This window comes from Rhinoderma darwinii, chromosome 5 (genome assembly GCF_050947455.1).
Source record: "Rhinoderma darwinii isolate aRhiDar2 chromosome 5, aRhiDar2.hap1, whole genome shotgun sequence".
Taxonomy (NCBI): domain Eukaryota; kingdom Metazoa; phylum Chordata; class Amphibia; order Anura; family Rhinodermatidae; genus Rhinoderma; species Rhinoderma darwinii.
This window is the reverse complement of record NC_134691.1, coordinates 87210667-87229876: the sequence shown is the minus strand read 5'-3', so window position 1 is coordinate 87229876 and position 19210 is coordinate 87210667. Positions and strand designations below refer to the sequence as shown.

Below are 19210 nucleotides of genomic sequence, written 5' to 3'. Positions count from 1 at the left end.
CATGGTGTTGTCGCAGTGACAACTGCTGCCTGTGATTGACAAAACTACGTCAAACGTCATCTCAGGAGGCCGTCAGGCACGCGTCACTACGGGAGATCAAGTAAGTGGTATTTTTTTTTATGTTCTCTGCTCTTCCTTTTTCTAACCTGTCTATTCATGCACTGTGAACGCCAAAAAATTCAGATTTCGCCAAATCCAAAACTTTTATGAAATTCGGACCAAGTTTGATTCATTCAGAAGCTATTTGCTTATCTCTAATAACTATATTCCTAATGACTATAGACCAGCAAGTCTATTAAAATTCTATTCTTCATTGATTTTCCGAAATGCAAATTACTGCGAATTTCAAACCTGGTGAATCTAGTCTACCATCCCTGCAAATAAAACTAGACATAGGAGTACACTGTCAATAAACTATTACAAATTAGCAAATTAGTGGTGTTAACCTTACAAGCATATATATACACGTGTGTGTGTGTGTGTGTGTGTGTGTGTGTGTGTGTGTGTGTGTGTGTGTGTGTGTGTCTGTGTGTGTGTGTGTTTATTGTAGTTCAATTTCAACAGATCAGCTCTTTTGTATCAGCCCTGTGAATAAATAGCTATCCTAAGTGTTATTCCTATGTAGATACATTTGTATTTATACACTCAGTATGTAGAACTGTCATATCCCCTGCTGTTTTGCATATCAATTTCAATAACTACAAAAATGATATATAAGTCTCATTCTATGCAGGAAGCACTCGATACAAAACGAAAATAAATGTTATCAAGACAATATTTCCAATTTTGCTTCCACCATGTTAGTGCTTGATCATGAGATAAAGGAGAAGTGATTGTTTTCACAATAGATAAATCATTTGTGAATTGTAATAGGTTTATTATAAATGTATCTGTGAGTATATACAGTATCAGTGTGTGCACCAGCATTAATGCTGCTTAAAAAAGCTGTTACACTGTAAAGTATAACCACAATGTGAGCATCTATAAAAATGAAGCCCATGTGCTAAAAGGTACACTTTTGTTGATTCTCTACAATTTCCTCTCTACAAAATTATATTTTAACCCCTTAATGACCAGCCTATTTTAAACCTTAATGACCAAGCCATTTTTTATGTTTTTCCATCGTCGCATTCCAAGAGCTATAACTCTTTTATTTTTGCGTCGACATAGCTGTATAAGGTCTTGTTTTTTGCGGGACAAGTTGTATTTTTTAATAGCACCATTTTGAGGTACATATTATTTATTGATTAACTTTTATTAACTTTTTTTTGGGGGGGAATAGAAAAAACCCTGAAATTTCGCCAGACTTTTCCGCGTCTTAAATCTACGCCGTCTACCGTGTGATATAAATAACACAATAACTTTATTCAGCGGGTTGTTACGATTGCAACGATACCAAATTTGTATCGTTTTTGTATGTTTTACTACTTTTACACAGGAAAAACACTTTTTTTTCAAAATTATTTGTTTTTGTGTCTCCATATTTGAAGAGCCGTAACGTTTTTATTGTTCCGCCAATGCAGTTGTATGAGGGCTTTTTTTTTGCGGGAAGACTTGTTGTTTTTATTGGTACCATTTTGGAGTAGATGTGACTTTTTGATCACTTTTTATAACATTTTTTTTAAGTCAGGATTCACAGAAAACAGCAATTTTTCCATAGTTTTTTATTACATTTTTTACGGCGTTCACCGTGTGGGTTAAATAATGTAATAGATTTATAGTCGGGGTCTTTACGGACGCGGTGATACCAAATGTGTGTAACTTTTTTAATTAATTTTGGTTTTTTAATAGTAAAGCATTTTGTAAGGCGAAAAGCTGGGTTTTTAATTTTTTTTCACTTTTTTTTTTAAATTAACTTTATTAAACTTTTTTTTAACTTTTTTACAAGTCCCACTAGGGGACTTCACTATGCGATTCTCCGATCGCTATTATAATACACTGCAATACTTCTGTACTGCAGTGTATTACTGCCTGTCCGTTTAAAACGGACAGGCATCTGCTAGGTCATGTCAAAGGCATGATCTAGCAGGAATTCATGACAGGCAGACCTGGGGGCCTTTATTAGGCCCCCGGCTGCCAAAGAAGACACAGACACTAGGCGATCTTATCGCCGGGTGTCGGTGGGAGAGAGAGGGAGCTCCGTCCCTCTCTCCAAAACCACTCAGATGCGGTGCTCGCTATTGCGCATCGCATCTGAGGGGTTAAACATGTGAGATCGATACTTATATCGATCTCACACGGCAGAGCAGGGATGCCCCCAGCCCTCAGCTGCCTCTGGCAGCTGAGAGCAGGGAGATTTGACGGCTCTCTGCTCTGTTTACTCATCCTGATGCAGTGCCGTAAAAAGGCATATGCATCAGAATAAAGCCTGTTAGTGGCCGCCGTTAAAAGGCATATTGGCGGTCACTAATGGGTTAAAATCAAGATCAATATATAGACTCCAAACACACTTGTAATAAGGGCTGGGCACCGTTTAAACCATAAACATCCCCCCATCTCATAAAGGCAGCTCCATGAAATAATCTATACACAAAAAAACACAATCAGAGCATTAGAAGCCAATGAATGTATAAAAGTTTTGAATTTTTATTAAACACATATTACAATGTAAGTTTACTTTATAAGTGTTCAGTGTGGGTAAGCAACAAAGAGGTAAGATAAAGTGACAGTGCATATACAAGTAGTATGTATACCAGCAGCCTTACCCATATTCAGCAGAAAGGGTGGTTAACAGTGTCCGCTCCTCCACATGAACCCCGACGCACGTTTCGCCACGAGTGCTTCCTCAGGGAGATGTGTGGCGAAACGCACATCGGGGTTCATGTGGAGGAGCGGACACTGTTAACCACCCTTTCTGCTGAATATGGGTAAGGCTGCTGGTATACATACTACTTGTATATGCACTGTCACTTTATCTTACCTCTTTGTTGCTAACCCACACTGAACACTTATAAAGTAAACTTACTGTGGTTGGGAAGATTTCCCATTGTAAGGGTAGGCGTATATTTATTTAAATATATTACTATACACAACGTGCAATACCTATATAACAGAGTCAGCATTAAGTACTTGTAGCTCCGCTGTTCTTACTAGAGTCTTATCCTTGTATTTTTTAACACTGTTTGTAATATGTGTTTAATAAAAATTCAAAACTTTTATACATTCATTGGCTTCTAATGCTCTGATTGTGTTCTTTTCTGTATATTTTAAAATCAAGTCTGACTTCTGCTTCTTTGAGGGAAATAAACACATTACATAGGACAGTGCTTCTCAACCATGACACACTGGAATCTTGAAAAAAGACGCCCGCATCAAGGAAGTGCCTGTCACTTCTTCAGACTTAAATGGAGCCGTTTCCCATGGACTCCATGGAAAAACAGCTCCAATTACGTCCGTAATAAACGCAGCGAAAGACGCCTGCACTTGCCATTACGGCTGAAATTACGGTGCTGTTTTCTCCTGAAAACAGCACCGTAATTTCAGCCGTAACGGACGCTGCCGTGTGAACATACCCTAAGAGTTTCAACTAAACAGCTCCCAAAACCAGTTACAAGGGTTGTATACTGTGCTTGGCATACAGCTGGAAGAAGTATTGTCAGCTGAGAGTAAAGACACATTTACAGGGGTCAATAATCTGCCGAACGATTGTTCTTACAAATAGTCGTCACCGATTATTGACCCGTGTAAACAGGGTAATGATCATCCAACAAACGAACAAGTGCTCATTCGTCAGCGATCACATAGTTCGTGCAGGCTATAAAATCCTCGCTGTCTGACGATGGTGCAAACTGTATTGACGATCCCTCGTCCCCATACAGTAAAGCATTGGCCCATGTAAATCGGCCTGTTAATGAGCTCTGATCAACTTAATATATAGTAGATTGTCACTTGTTTAGGAAGAAAATCTGCCTGTGTAAACCAGCCTTAACAGGCTCACAATCCTCCTTTGACACTTCCTTTTCACCTAGAATGCCAGGCAAAGTATACAATTTCCCAAACCCTGTGTAGTGGAATCTCTCAGTATCCACTATTTTAACCCTTCATTAACATGTTATAGTTTCTTTGTTTCATATCAAAGGCACTGTAATAGCTCATTTGGCACATGCTAGATTGTTAGATCTTGGACATTCAAAATATGACTCAAAGTATTTTTTTTTTCAGGTAATATCCAAGCATGTATGCAAAGTTATTTCTATATAGCCTAAGGTGAAGCCATTTCAAGCTAAAAGAGGCTGTCTCTTTAAATGCCCTATTACGGAGTGTGGTTGTCATAGAGGGGTCTACTGTTCAGAACCCCCTTTATAATTCAGAGCGGAGTGCAGCTCATTAAGTGTGGTTCCTACCTACTCGCCCATTCATGTGGACGGACAAAGCATCCCCCGGAAATGTTAGCTAATAGTGTGTGGCTTCAGCAGCCGAGCCCAATGACTACCAGGGCTTGTGAAAGGAGCAAATGATCACCGATCGATGAGCTGTCTTGTTGATCGGCGCTCGTTTTCAGAGTCCATATCGGGCTGTGTAATAGGACCTTAAGTTTTAAAAAACCTATATTTTTAGACAATTTAGGAAACTTGGCAAACGTAGAAAAGACGGTAAAGGTCCATTCACAAAACCTAAAAATAAAAGCAAAAAGGTACAACCATTAGGTGACACTCATTATATTGATCATTTTGTACAGCTGGCGACCAAAGAAACTGAGTTCTTAGATTCAAAAATGGAATCATATAAGTTTAGGGGTAATTTGACCACTTATGAAACATAGGCACTATTGACACTTTAGACAGATCCATCGATTATCATCAAACCGGCGGACTATGGGGTAAACCTTGTCACTATAGATGCGAGAACATATAAGGAAATGTGCCACAGCAAACTCTCTTTAAACTAATATACTGGATTTGAATAGCATATTGTCGAAAGCCCTAAGGGAGGGATTATTAACAGACATGAGTTTGAATTCATAAGGGTTAGATATCCACAAACCCCCACATTTTATAGTCTGCCGAAAGTGTACAAAGGCTTTTCATCTCTGAAAGTTTAACCAATTGTATCTGGTATGAACAGTTTTTTTCAGAATATCAGGTGATCTTCACAGATGGCTTTGAGTCATATACCCCTTCCATCGTTTTGTGGATGAGGTATATAGACGACGTCTTGATCCCTTTGTGGTTTTGATGGTTTAATGAATTGTGAAGCTCCTGAATGTCAACCAACTGAGGTTATTTTTCCCATCATAAATCCAAGAAAAATCAATAATTTTTTTTCGACGTTACTATTTCCAGATAATGACCCTTTGACAACAACACAGTTTGACAGCCTCGAATAGTTTATTGTTGTGGAATAGTAACCACCAAGTCCTTTTGTGAAAATAAATCACTAAGGGCCAATATTGTGGACAGTTGTGTCAGCGATTTCCTGTGGGGTTATCCAAACATGATTTTCAAAGACAAATTTCATCATGAATTAACACAAAATAGAACAAAACTCCTGAGCCATTAGACGCAAATTGAGACAGATGTACCCTAACTCATATGGTTTGTGGGTACTTTTGACAATAGAGATAAAAAAATAAAACAGATATTTTTCAATATTTGTGAGGAATACTCACGCAGATAAGGATTTGACCAATGCTGTTGCTCCATATCACCTTAATACCTTTAGAAGGGGAAAAAATCTCTGTGTCTTTCTAGTTCACAGCAACTTTACCAAACCCCCACCACAGCCAACCTGGCTCACATAGATACCGATGGGCACCTATAAACGTTGTGCATGTAAAGGCATTCAAAATTCATCAGCAAGAAGGACAACTTTACCACTGCTACCACTGAACAGATATATAAAAACAGGGAAATTGCAAATTGAAGGACCAAGGCGGTAGTTTATATTGCAACCTGTGGTTCCCTGCGTGATTACTTGGGTAAAACCGTTTGTGAACTGCGGGGAAAGTCATTACCCATATAGGGAATATATGAAGAGGGAAAGACACTTGTTTATCCAGACACATGTGAGAAATGCATAGAGTAAATCCAGGGGAAATGAAATTCCAGGTGATAGAGTGTAGTGTCCATGGCCATGGGCCGTCGGGTTTACTCACCTCCCGACGCCCGCAGCCATGGATCCGTGAGCGCTGGTCCCCATTTCCTTCCTGGGAGACGCCTGCGCTCACTTCCGCTCCGTTCTGCTGTGTCCCGTAGGGTGCGCGCGCACGCTCATGCCCGTCCTTAAAGGGCCAGAGTGCGCACATCAGGAAATCATCATCAACGGCCCATGATTTCCTGGCCTATAAGAAGGCCCCAGCCCTTCTGATCCTTGCCTGAGCATTGTTAGTTTATCCCAGTCTGTCTTGCAAATGGTCCCTTAGTGTTTCCTGTTCCAGTTGTTACCCGTACCCTGTTACCTGTTCCTGTATCCCATACTGTTCCTGTGCCTACCAGTGTTGGAGTCGTGTATACTGCCCGTGCTGTCGTTTGCCACGTCCAGTGTCTTCTGCCACGTCCAGTGTCTTCTGCCACGTCCAGTGTCTTCTGCCACATCGGATACTGCCTGCCACGTCTGGCGCTACCTGCTGCACTGGCCTCCATCCGTGCTGAAGCCACAGCCACCGTCTGGACTAGTTCAGGTACCCAAGCGTTACTATCTACTATTGACTTTCATATAGACTGTGACCTGGTCAGCTGTCTCGCTGCTACGGCGGAGCGGCCTAGTGGGTCCACATACCCTGTAACCGTGACATAGAGGTTGTATGGACATCTAATCGAGGCAGTGATCTAAACTGACTTTTATTACCTAAAAATGTAGATGAATCTACTGTCTATAATCTCTATATCCGCATGGTATCAATGACTATATGTCCTATACCTGTTTGATATAGCCAGATGTATATCACTGTCTACTTTTATTGAAAAGAACAGCAAACGACAGAGTGATCGCCATCTGCCTTATTTCAAGCAACAACGCTTGGATATCGCCGAGGTTTCATTTATATATAATTTTTTGATACTATGTACATAAGAGAAGCCAGTATGAGATGTTCGTTTTACCTACAATCTTCGATCTAAAAATAAATGAGCTATCCCTTTTGGATGGTCAAACTACCTATCTGTATAAGAAAGTTATGGCTGCTTTTATACCCTGATTATGGTTCTGATTGACTTATCCCCCTTGCTGTGGCTACAATGAATACAAGATGACTGAATCAGCTGTTAATAGTATCTCAAAATACAGCGATGGGCGTGTCCCTGTTTTGCTGTGCCGCACCACCTAGGATGTAGGGGAGTGACATCACAACCACGTAGATTGCTGCCATGCTAGCCTCCCTGACAATTCCTTGATCAGAGGTATGTTCTGGTGGCCTGGCCCCAGCCCTTAGGGAGAGGTTCAGTAACCTCAATGTGCAGAGCAGTCAATGATTGACCAACTTTTGCCAAGCCCACTCATATCAGGGCGGGAAACACAAAGTTTGTGTCATCCCCTCTGCTTCTAACTGGTTGGTTTTAGACATGATGCTAGCTAGGGGAAGGGCTATCTCCTTTATAGCTTGGACATTTTGCTGTTAACAGCGGCTCGCATCCATGCTCACGACAGCACCATAATGTATGTGTGTAAATTGTTCACTAGTACATTTGCATTGTCAAAATACTTTTCTATTTGTACTGCAATAATCCTGAAGAATCATTGCAGAAATATAATAGTGAAGAAAGACGTAAGGCTTTGACAGGGTGTAGACCAGGGGTCTCAAACTTGGCCGGGTAAGTGGGCCGCATATAGAAAAAATGGGAAGTTGACGGGCCGCATTACTTTAAAATTTGATGCAATACAAAATTATTGTTAATCAATTAGTTATTTGAACTACTATAACACTATAATAATAATACTACATTACTATAATAATAGCACTAGGTTTAAAATTTTAGATATTTCTCCACGTGCTTATTTCAACAATCCAGCTTTCCAGTTTAAGTGTCGCTAAATGCAGTCCGGCGGCTCAGTTAGCACACATGTCAAGATTGGGCAGCCCCTTTTTAGATAGTGCCGCAGTGCCCTCTGTGGATGCTGCCGCAGTGCCCTCTGTGGATGCTGCCGCAGTGCCCTCTGTGGATAATGCAACACACCCCTAGATAAGGCCACAGTGCCCCCTGTAGATAAGGCCACAGTGCCCTCTGTAGATAAGGCCACAGTGCCCTCTGTAGATAAGGCCACAGTGCCCTCTGTAGATAAGGCCACAGTGCCCTCTGTAGATAAGGCCACAGTGCCCTCTGTAGATAAGGCCACAGTGCCCTCTGTAGATAATGCAACACACCCCTAGATAATGCCAGTGTCCTCTTCAGATACTGCCACACACCCACTTGTAGATAATGCCACAGTGCCCTCTGTAGAGGCTGCCACAGTCCCTCTGTAGAGGCTGCCACAGTGCCCTCTGTAGAGGCTGCCACAGTGCCCTCTGTAGAGGCTGCCAAAGTGCCCTCTGTAGAGGCTGCCAAAGTGCCCTCTGTAGAGGCTGCCCCAGTGCCCTCTGTAGAGGCTGCCCCAGTGCCCTCTGTAGAGGCTGCCCCAGTGCCCTCTGTAGAGGCTGCCCCAGTGATGTCAGGGGCTTGCCCAGAGCTGGAGTCCCGGAGCAGAGCCGCTTCTGGCACTCTGCCTGGGATTCCAGCTCTGCTCCTGACATCACTGTCCATATATGGACAGAGATGTCAGGGGCAACCCCAGAGCTGGAGTCCCAGGCAGAGCGCTAGTAGGCTCTTCCTGGGACTCCAGCTGTGCTCCGGACATCACTGGGACTCCTGCTCTGGGGAAGCCCGTGACATTATTGTCGATGTATGGACAGCGATGTCAGAGGCTTCCCCAGAGTCCCGGAGCAGAGCCGATAATAGCGCTCTGCCCAGGACTCCGCTCTGGGGAAGACCCTGACACACTGTCCATATATGGGCAGCATGTCAGGGAATTCCACAGAGTCCCGGAGCAGAGCCTGTACTAGCGCTCTGCCCGGGACTCCGGCTCTGGGGAAGCCCCAGACATCGCTGTTCATATGTGGACAGCGATGTCAGGGAATTCCACAGAGTCCCGGAGCAGAGCCGACACCAGCGCTCTGCTCGGGACTCCGGCTCTGGGGAAGCCCCAGACATCGCTGTTCATATGTGGACAGCGATGTCAGGGAATTCCACAGAGTCCAGGAGCAGAGCCGACACCAGCGCTCTGCTCCGCTCTGGGCAAGACCCTGACACACTGTCCATATATGGGCAGCGATGTCAGGGAATTACACAGAGTCCCGGAGCAGAGCCGACACCAGCGCTCTGCTCGGGACTCCGGCTCTGGGGAAGCCCCAGACATCGCTGTTCATATGTGGACAGCGATATCAGGGAATTCCACAGAGTCCCGGAGCAGAGCCGACACCAGCGCTCTGCTCGGGACTCCGGCTCTGGGGAAGCCCCAGACATCGCTGTTCATATGTGGACAGCAATGTCAGGGAATTCTCCACAGAGTCCCGGAGCAGAGCCGACACCAGCGCTCTGCTCGGGACTCCGGCTCTGGGGAAGCCCCAGACATCGCTGTTCATATGTGGACAGCGATGTCAGGGAATTCCACAGAGTCCAGGAGCAGAGCCGACACCAGCGCTGTGCTCCGCTCTGTGCAAGACCCTGACACACTGTCCATATATGGGCAGCGATGTCAGGGAATTCCACAGAGTCCCGGAGCAGAGCCGACACCAGCGCTCTGCCCGGGACTCCGGCTCTGGGGAAGCCCCAGACATCGCTGTTCATATGTGGACAGCGATGTCAGGGAATTGCAGAGTCTCGGAGCAGAGCCGACACTAGCGGCTCTGTGTCCCGCGGGCCGCAGATGACAGCCCCAGGGGCCGCATGCGGCCCGTGGGCCGCGTGCTTGAGACCCCTGGTGTAGACAGATAGTCTCATCTGTTATCTTGTTAACATCTATTCTTTCAGTATCTAATTCCTCCAATTTCCACTATTAATTGTGAAGGAGAAGAAAGAATGTTACAGAGATTAGTCAAGTAAACACAACTGATCATTGTGATTGGCTACATTCACAAGACAGTGGAAAAACAAATAGCCATTAAATACTGATCAACTGTTTTTCATGGCCATTTTGCATCAGTGTGTCTCCAAATTTTCATCCATTTCCAGTCCGTCTATCCGTTTTTAATGGTCGTTTGTCATCCATTTGCCATCCGTTTTTCAAGGCTGTTAAAAAAAACTGATGGATTTAATTTGTCTGGGTTTTTTTCTGTCCAAACCCCCTGAAAACACTCAAGTGCCCATGTAAATAGTGCCACAGTGCCCCTGTAGATAGTGTCACAGTGCCCACTGTAGATAGTGTCCACAAAGATAGTGCCACAGTTCATATATAGTGCCACAATGCCCACTGTAGATAGTGCCACAGTGCCCACTGTAGATAGTGCCATTGCCCATGTAGATGGTACCACAGTGCCCAGGTAGATAGTGCTACACACAGTGCCCATGTAGATGGTGCCGCATTGTCCCTGTAGATAGTGTCACAGTGCCCACTGTAGATAGTGTCCACATAGATAGTGCCATTGCCCACACAGTGCTGACATAGTGCTACAGTGCCCACAGTAGATAGTGCCACAGTGCCCACTGAAGATAGTGTCACAGTGACCATGTAGATAGTGCCACACACAGTACCCATGTACATAGCGCCAGTGTCCACTCTAGATAGTGCCCATATAGTGCCGCAGTGCCAATGTAGATAGTGCTACACCCCATTGAAGATAGCACCACATGACACCCCCGTAGATAACGCCACACAACACCCCCTAAATAGCGCCGCCAGACACCCTCTCCTGTAGGTAGTGCAGCCAGACACACTCCCCTGTATATAACACCAGACACCCTCCCCCGTAGATAGCGCCAGACACCCTCCCATGTAGATATTGCCAGACAACCCTCCGTAGATAGCGCCAGACACCCTTCCCTGTAGATAGCGCCAGACACACTTGCATGTCAATAGTGCCAGATACACCCCAGTAGATAGTGCCAGAAACTCACCCTGTATATAGCACCAGACACCCCCCCCCCCTGTGTATAGCCCCAGACATACACCCCCAATGGGAGCAGAATTACTGGCCAGAGATTTGCCGATGCTCTGGCCGGGGATTCTGCTCCTAGTTGGAGCCCCTTTCTAGGAGCAGAATCCCGCTAGAGTGGTGTTAGCGCTCTGGCCGGAGATTCCACTCCTAGTCCCTTGACATCACTGTCCTTATATGGATAGTGACGCCAGGGGCTCCTCCAGGAGTGGAATCCCTGTCCTGAGCATTGTCGACGGAAATGCTCTGGCCGGGGAATGCGCCCCAGGAGGATCCCCTGACGTCACTGTCCATATATGGATAGTGATGCCAGTCGCTCTTCCAGGAGCTGGATCACGGCCAGAGCATCGGCAATGCTCTGACCGGGTATTGCACCCTAGGAGGATCCCCTGAAAAACGGCTGTTAAATACTGATCCATTGAGTTCTATGGGGGCCATCTGGCCGTGAAAACAGACAAAAATAGATGTCCTATTTTTAACTGCCAGTATTAACGGGACGTTAAAAAAAACGACCAAGTGAATATAGTCATAGAACTACATTGTTCTGAAAACGGCTGTGTGAATGTAGCCTCAGGCTATGTACTAGGAGGCATAAGTAGCTGGGTGACAACAAGGAACTTCGTTCATAATATCGCTTATATTAGGATTGTGACTACCATAAGTGCAGACGCACAAACACTTATATCGATATGAATCTCATAATGTTTGTTCTAGCTATACTTTTTAGTGAATAAGTTATTAAAGGTTGTTTTTTATCCTCACCAACCCTGTAGGGTTGTATGGGGAAACCATTAGGTGACACTCATTATATTGATCATTTTGTACAGCTGGCGACCAAAGAAACTGAGTTCTTGGATTCAAAAATGGAATCATATAAGTTTAGGGGTAATTTGACCACTTAAGAAATATAGGCACTATTGAGACTTGAGACAGATCCATCGATTATCATCAAACTGGCGGACTATGGGGTAAACCTTGTCACTATAGATGCGAGAACATATAAGGAAATGTGCCACAGCAAACTCTCTTTAAACTAATATACTGGATTTGAATAGCATATTGTCGAAAGCCCTAAGGGAGGGATTATTAACAGACATGAGTTTGAATTCTTAAGGGTTAGATATCCACAAATCCCCACATTTTATAGTCTGCCGAAAGTGTACAAAGGCTTTTCATCTCTGAAAGTTTAACCAATTGTATCTGGTATGAACAGTTTTTTTCAGAATATCCGTACATACATATGTTGATGGCATCTTGCGGAATTTTGCCTTTGGCCTCCATTTTTATGTACGAGACACCACCAATATCTTCAAGAGATTCGAGGGGATTGAACTGCCTGGTGGGGCTCTCCTTGATGTTGAGGAACTGTACAGCTCCACATCCCATGATGTGGGGGTGAAACTATTTGGTGCTTCCTGCAGGCGAGGGGTGCAAAATACAAGGCACACATTGAATTTGTCCTCTCATTGATGGAATTTATTCTCTCCAGGACTGTCATCCTATTTTGCATTTGCTCGTTCATCGGCTGATCGTTGCCCTGTTTACACAGGTCAATGATTGGGAACAGACATTCACATTAACACTCGTTTGCCCGATAATTGGCCCGTTTACAAGGGCCTTTATTCTCCTACCTCTGCCTACTGTTCTTCTTAATCAATAGACAATAGTAGAGGGTGCAGATAATAGGAAGTAACATATGACTCCAGAATCAGACTTCGCACAATGCTTGTTCGTAGTCTGTTACCATGGAAACACAGAGATGTGCATGAAAGCTGTAACTTTTCAACTGTTTCTTTGTTGACTCAATATCAAACACTTCAATCTTCTCAATTTACCTTTATTAGATCACTTAGAATCTGCTATGAGCATTGTGTAACTTTTATTTCAGGCGTTTTGGACAGCTATGTGGGTTAGTATACAGGAAGCCTTGTTTGTGTGTGACCAATATGTGACTATTAATTATTAAACATAAATGTGAGGATATCACAGCCCCATCCATGTTACTGACATCACTGAATAGTGATAGGATCTTGTGTAAAGTGTTGAACTGTAAGAACGTAAGTAAAAGTTAATTCACTTTAAGGGCACGTTTCGACGTGGCAGAATTTTTCCGCTGCAAATGCTGCTGCAGATTTGCGGCAATTACGCAAAGAATCTGCAGCAACATTTGCATATTTGATAGGTAATGCAGACGTTGCAGACATCACAGCAGACTTGCCGCAGTTTTTCGTTTTTGCATTGCAAAGGCTGAAATATGCAGTGAAATTCCACTGCTTCTCCGCAACAAAATGTGCATGCTTCGGACTGTCCGCAGCGGAATTCAACAGCAATTCCGCTATGTCTGAATGTGCCCTTACTCATGCTCAGTTTTACAGGTTAATAAACAATAGATCCATCATAATGGGGGATCAGGGTAGAAAAAGTGAATAATATTTGGTTCTGTTATTACATAACGCCAGATTCAATAGTTGCACTGTTTCCTTTCAGTTTGTTCTGAAACAACCAATTCTGGACCTGTTTCCATGAAATGTGCTAAACCCTTCTTGTAGACTGTTTGTAAACTTGCTGGTGTCCTATTGGCAAGTATGAGAAGAATATGAATGAATCAGCTGTTGCCATATTATAAATGGTCTTATTGTCATTTAATAACCTTCCATTGCCGAGCTTTTAAAATAAACCTTAATATGTAAACTGCATGTTTAGATTTTGACTATGGTAATGGTATAAACTTATTAACAATTTTTTTTTCATGCATATTTACGATCAACTTTTTTCTTGTAAATGGAATTACCACTGCAATACCTTCTGCTCAAGGAATATTCAGACAGCTATAAATAATGTATTTACTTACAAATTTCATATACTTATTAAGCAGCCATTTATACTGTGTTACCTTTTACATCAGAGTATACAAGGTCAGAGACTAGTGTACCTATGGAAACTAAGAAGTTCTGAAGAAGAAGAAGAAGAGCCTATGCTGTCATGTAAATCTGTGACTAACCATTGCTGATTATTATCACCATGGTTAGCACGCACCACTGTTCCCAATAACACAAGACGATATCAGTGCCTTTGACATCAACATCAAGATCCTCGCTGAGTAGCTGGCAGCCCCGTCTCATTTAACTTGGATGGAGTAAATAATCTGATACAAGTTTTACACTATTATCTTAGATGTCTTAATTGAAGGTGTCTACCGCATACCAATGCGCCACTTTTACAGAACATTAATGCACATTTCTATCCCAATTCCCTAGGTAGACGATATTGATCATTTCTACATGAGTGGTGGCAGTAATATAAAACTGCATGAACTGATCACTTGTTTCTGTTTTTCTATTATTTGCTATCCCCTCTTCTAATGAAAATCCTTTTAGAATGTTGCAGATGAAAAAAATAAATTTCAGTACTTCATCTATTATAGTATTACAATAAAGAAAACCCATTCTACATCCATAAACAAAGCACAAAATCATGTATACATTGCAAACATATTAGAGGCCAATAGAAACTATAGACAGTACAGATTAGAATAACTCTATTCATAAGTTGCTCTTAGATATGTATACATTATATAACAGTTAGAAGGGAATCTGCCATCAGTAAAATAATATATGTCCCCTCGGATCATTGTTTCTGTAATAAAATATAATTATGTAGCAGTACTCAGTTTGCCAGATGTAGCAGAGCTAAATTTGTAACTTAAACTAAATGAATATAACAGTTACAAGAAAAGTATCTATCTATCTATCTATCTACCTTTCTATCTATAGGCAGATATAGATATAATCTATAAATATTCTCCATAGATAGATAGAATTCTAAACTTTTCTTCCTTAATGCATTAGTACAATAGCATAGTGAAGATGAAGAATAATACATGAAAATTACCTGTTCCAGGCAGCTTTGGAGAAGTGGAATGGGAGATTTGCTTGTCACTTAGTGGATCCTCTCCTGACACCCTATAGCGAAGAGATTATCTCGCTGCAGAAGTCTATGTTAGGCTCTCAGGCACATCATGCTTATTTCCTTTTCACTTTGTGGAAAGATCCTTTTTCACTTGTTACTTTCCTGCTCTGTCTCTAAGATTCTCCTTCCCTCTGCTAACCTCATGGTAACATTTTTCTCTGCTTGTGGTTCACAGCCCCTCCTCTCCACTTTGCGCTCTCTTTTTTTTTTTCCCCCTCTCTCATTCTCTCTCTAGATCTGTCTGAAGCAGAACTCTGGTATAACACAGGTCTCTGATGATTGGATGTATTACATGCTATAGCTCAATGACATTTGCCTGCCAAGTGCAGAGAAAAGCCAAAAGGCATGGAATACACCCAGGAGCAATAACTCATTTTTGTGTGTATTTCATTGAGTTTCTATTAAAATTTAAAATGCGATTCCAAATGTGAAGCATTATGTTGTGTATAATATCTCACTGTTCTTACGTGTGTGTGTGTGTGTGTGTGTGTGTGTGTGTGTGTGTGTGTGTGTGTGTGCGTGTGTGTGTGCGTGTGTGCATGTGCGTGTGTGTGTATGTGTATGTTAGCCGATGTTGCACAATGAATCCAGATATTCATATTGTTGTACATTACTAAGGTCAAGAACTATTCTTAAGTACAGCATAATGGAGGTCCTTGGATTGTTACTTGTTGCTATAGCAGCATGTGAACTACTGTATAAAAATCAAAGCCGTATTTCCCTTCTAGTAGACTATACATTAATTCAATGGCGAGTGACACAATATGGGCAAGGCAGGGGAATAAACTAACATGAATTCAATTATTTAGGTTATAAACTTGCTTGGTGACTCTCCCACATTGTCTGGAAATCTTTTAATATAGGTGACTCCTTACCGACCAAATAACACTGTCATGGCACTGACCTCCTCTGATAGAAAAAGTGAAAGGGACCTGTAAACACCCACTAGTTGGTTACTTACATATCCCTTTATGGCAAGGAGATGTGGTTGGCACTATTTCAAGAGCACACTTGCTGGCATTTTTTAAAACGAGACCATCAGTCACTATAGAAGATGGCACTCTATCTCGTACGCTTATAGAGACATTCTTGCTGTAAATGTTATAGGGTTAGTCACTGGCAATGTGATGTTACACCGCTGGTATTATTATGGATGCACTGTGTCATTTGTTCCTTTGGAATGTTGCGAGTACTGTACAGAATCCCATAGAAAGTGAAATTGTGGTTTGATCCATCAGATGCCATATTACCGTAACATTTTCCACTAAAAGCATTATTTCCAGGGGAGAATATCTTCATAATATGCTTTTGTATGAAGGCACCGTACAGTGGCACACAGAGTATCTGGGGCTACATAATGCTCTGTGCACATGGCTCTACCGTGTGAATGGAGCCTTAAAGGGGTTGTCCCAAAATTAAATGTTATCCCCTAACCACAGGATAGGTGATAATATGCTGATCGGTGGTGGTCCGACCGCTGGTACCCCCACCGATCACAAGAATGAGGGTCCTGTTCCTCCGAATGAATGAAGCGCAAGGTCCCACATGCGCATTTCCACCCCATTTACTGTCTATGGGGAGCCGGAGATAGCCAAGTACAGTGCTCGGCTATCTCCGGGAGTGTCATAGAGAATGAATGGAGCAGCAGGGCACATGCGCGACCTTCCGTTACATTCATTTGGCGGAACGGGACCTTCGTTCTCGTGATTGGTGAGGGTCCTAGTGGTTGAACCGCTACCGATCAGCATGTTATCACCTACACTGTGGTGAGGGGATAACATAATCTTGGGACAACCACTTTATGGAATATCATTTATATGGAAGTAATTGATGAAGTATATAATCTCTTTGACAAGACCCTTCTATATCAAAAGGTATCCAAAAAATGGGGTTTTATCCTCATTTTAGGATAATTATTCCTTTGCATCCCATGACAAACTACACAGAATCACTGGTGCAGAATAGAGAAGTCCAGCACCAGTGGATATCTGTAAAATCTTTAGCTTTGGCACAAGGTTAAAATCCAAATAGCATAACAGGACATAGTGCAAAACTCTGATTATGCATTTCAGGCACGCAGCGTACCCTTAGTCATAGCATTGGCCTGTGGTGAGTTGCTTTTTACAGAATCACTGGTCTATAACACCAATATAGCCAAGGGAAGCTTCAAAGAAAAGTAATTCTTCTTTAAAAAGTTTTTGTAATATTTAAGCTACTCTGTTTGCTAAACAACAACCTGAATATGTTACAGTTTCTACTTAGAAATAACAGGCATAGACTGCAGGTGACAATGCTGGATGTACACACTTTTATGCAGATCCTGCATTGTCACTTAGATAGAGAACTCGTGCTAGAGGAGCACAGTCTATAGCAACTCCTCCAACACTTCTGGTCATGGCTGCTAGGGAGATCCCATTTGGAAAGCAGCGCTGGATCATAGATTATAAGGTAAATTCTGTTTTATTGTTTAGCCAGTCCGTGGAATTATCCTTTGGCTACTGTGGTGATGGAATTGGCAAGTTCTCTCATATGTTACAGTGAGTGTAATTTAAGAAAATCAAAACGCAATTCCACTCTAGTTCTGCAAAAGGCAGTTCTTAATCATTATCTTATTATTTTAGAAAGATTAAAGGTCATGCACATTTCTAATATGAATCATACTAGACAAAAATATAGATGCATGATGTGCTTTATTTTAGGTGCATGTGTATGGCTGCCAAATATAAAAATAATCAATGTCTGTTAAGTGTGCACTACTAAGTTTTACCTTCTTTTAATTTTATTAAAACTTAATGCGCAGCAACTGAACCCTATAAACATGCCCCACAGAGCAGGGGTGTTAAAGAAACTGTGGGGCCCCAAAGCAAAATCCCACTCCACCATGTACAAATTTATATTCAGAACATGAAAAATATGAAATTATTTTTGTCTCAACTTTCTACTCTGTGTCCTTTTATAATGCATAGGGACAATTCCCAATGTCACAGCATACAGATAATACTCACATTGATGTCACAGTAAAGCAATAATGAACTCAATGATGTTACAGCACAACAATCATGATCACATTGATGTCGCAAGAGTGGGTGTACACAGTGATATAACATTCAGGGAGAATCTCCTCACTGATGTCACAGTACAGGCATTATGCAAGCAGTAATGTCACAGTATAAGGATAATGCACACAGTGATACCATAGAATTAAGATATATTTACATAGTTCATTACAGTTAAAGGATAATCTCAGTAAATTTATAGAACAAGAAAAGTGATGTCACAGCACTAAAACAATGCACCCAATGACATCACAGTACAGGGATCGGGCCCATGATTATTTCAAAGCATAAGAATAACACACACAAAAAGATGTTACCTGGTACACAGTGATATTATAGCACAGGGGAAAAAAACTTACACTATCTGTTCAAACGTATGTGGAAATCTAGACCATTACACCTATATAAGCTTAGACAGTTTAAACCCAAACCATTGGCGTTAATATAGAGTTGTGCCCCAATTTGCAGCTGTAACAGCCACCACTCTTCTGGGAAGACTTCCCACAGGATGTGTGTCTGTGGGAATTTGTGCCCATTCAGCCAAACCAGCTTTTGTGACTTATGAGGACAGGCACTGAAGTTGGACGAGCATGCAAGCAACGTTCTGAATCTCAAAGGTATTCGATGGGGTTGTGCAGCCACTCAAGTTCTTGAAGCATGGTGATCTTAAATTTGTGTGCTATTGGTCAACCATGGAAATCCATATTATGAAGCTCCCGATGCTCCCAGTTCTTGTGTTGATGTCCCCTCCAGAGGCAGTTTAGAACTCTGTAGTAAGTGATTCAGCAGAGAATAGGTGACTTTACGTGCTTTAGCACTCTGCGGCCCCGCTTTCTAAGTTTGCGCGGGCTTGCTTATGATGTTGTATTTATGTACTGAGCTTGTTCTGGCGTTGTATGTATGTACTGAGCTTTTTTCTATGCATTCATCTTGAGACTGATACTGTATTTGTACACCAAGCTTTTGTGTACTATTTTCCACCGTTCTCACAGTGCACAACTAAATAGGCAGAGCATGCTTAGGTACTGAATGTGCACATATAGGCCTATACATAATTGGTAAATTTAATATAACAAGTTTGGATAGGTATATATACTTATGTAATTATATACATGGTGTGGCA

At 42.3% G+C, this 19210-nt stretch overlaps 1 protein-coding gene across 1 annotated transcript in view; it reads right to left on the bottom strand.

Annotated features, from left to right (window-relative positions):
- Positions 1-15253, bottom strand: part of OPRK1 (opioid receptor kappa 1) — a 60734-nt gene extending 45481 nt beyond the window's left edge. The window contains exon 1 of the mRNA XM_075828327.1: positions 14954-15253. The gene's annotated coding sequence lies outside the window, so the exon portion shown is untranslated. The remainder of the gene's footprint in view (positions 1-14953) is intronic.
- Between the last annotated feature and the right edge of the window lie 3957 nt (positions 15254-19210).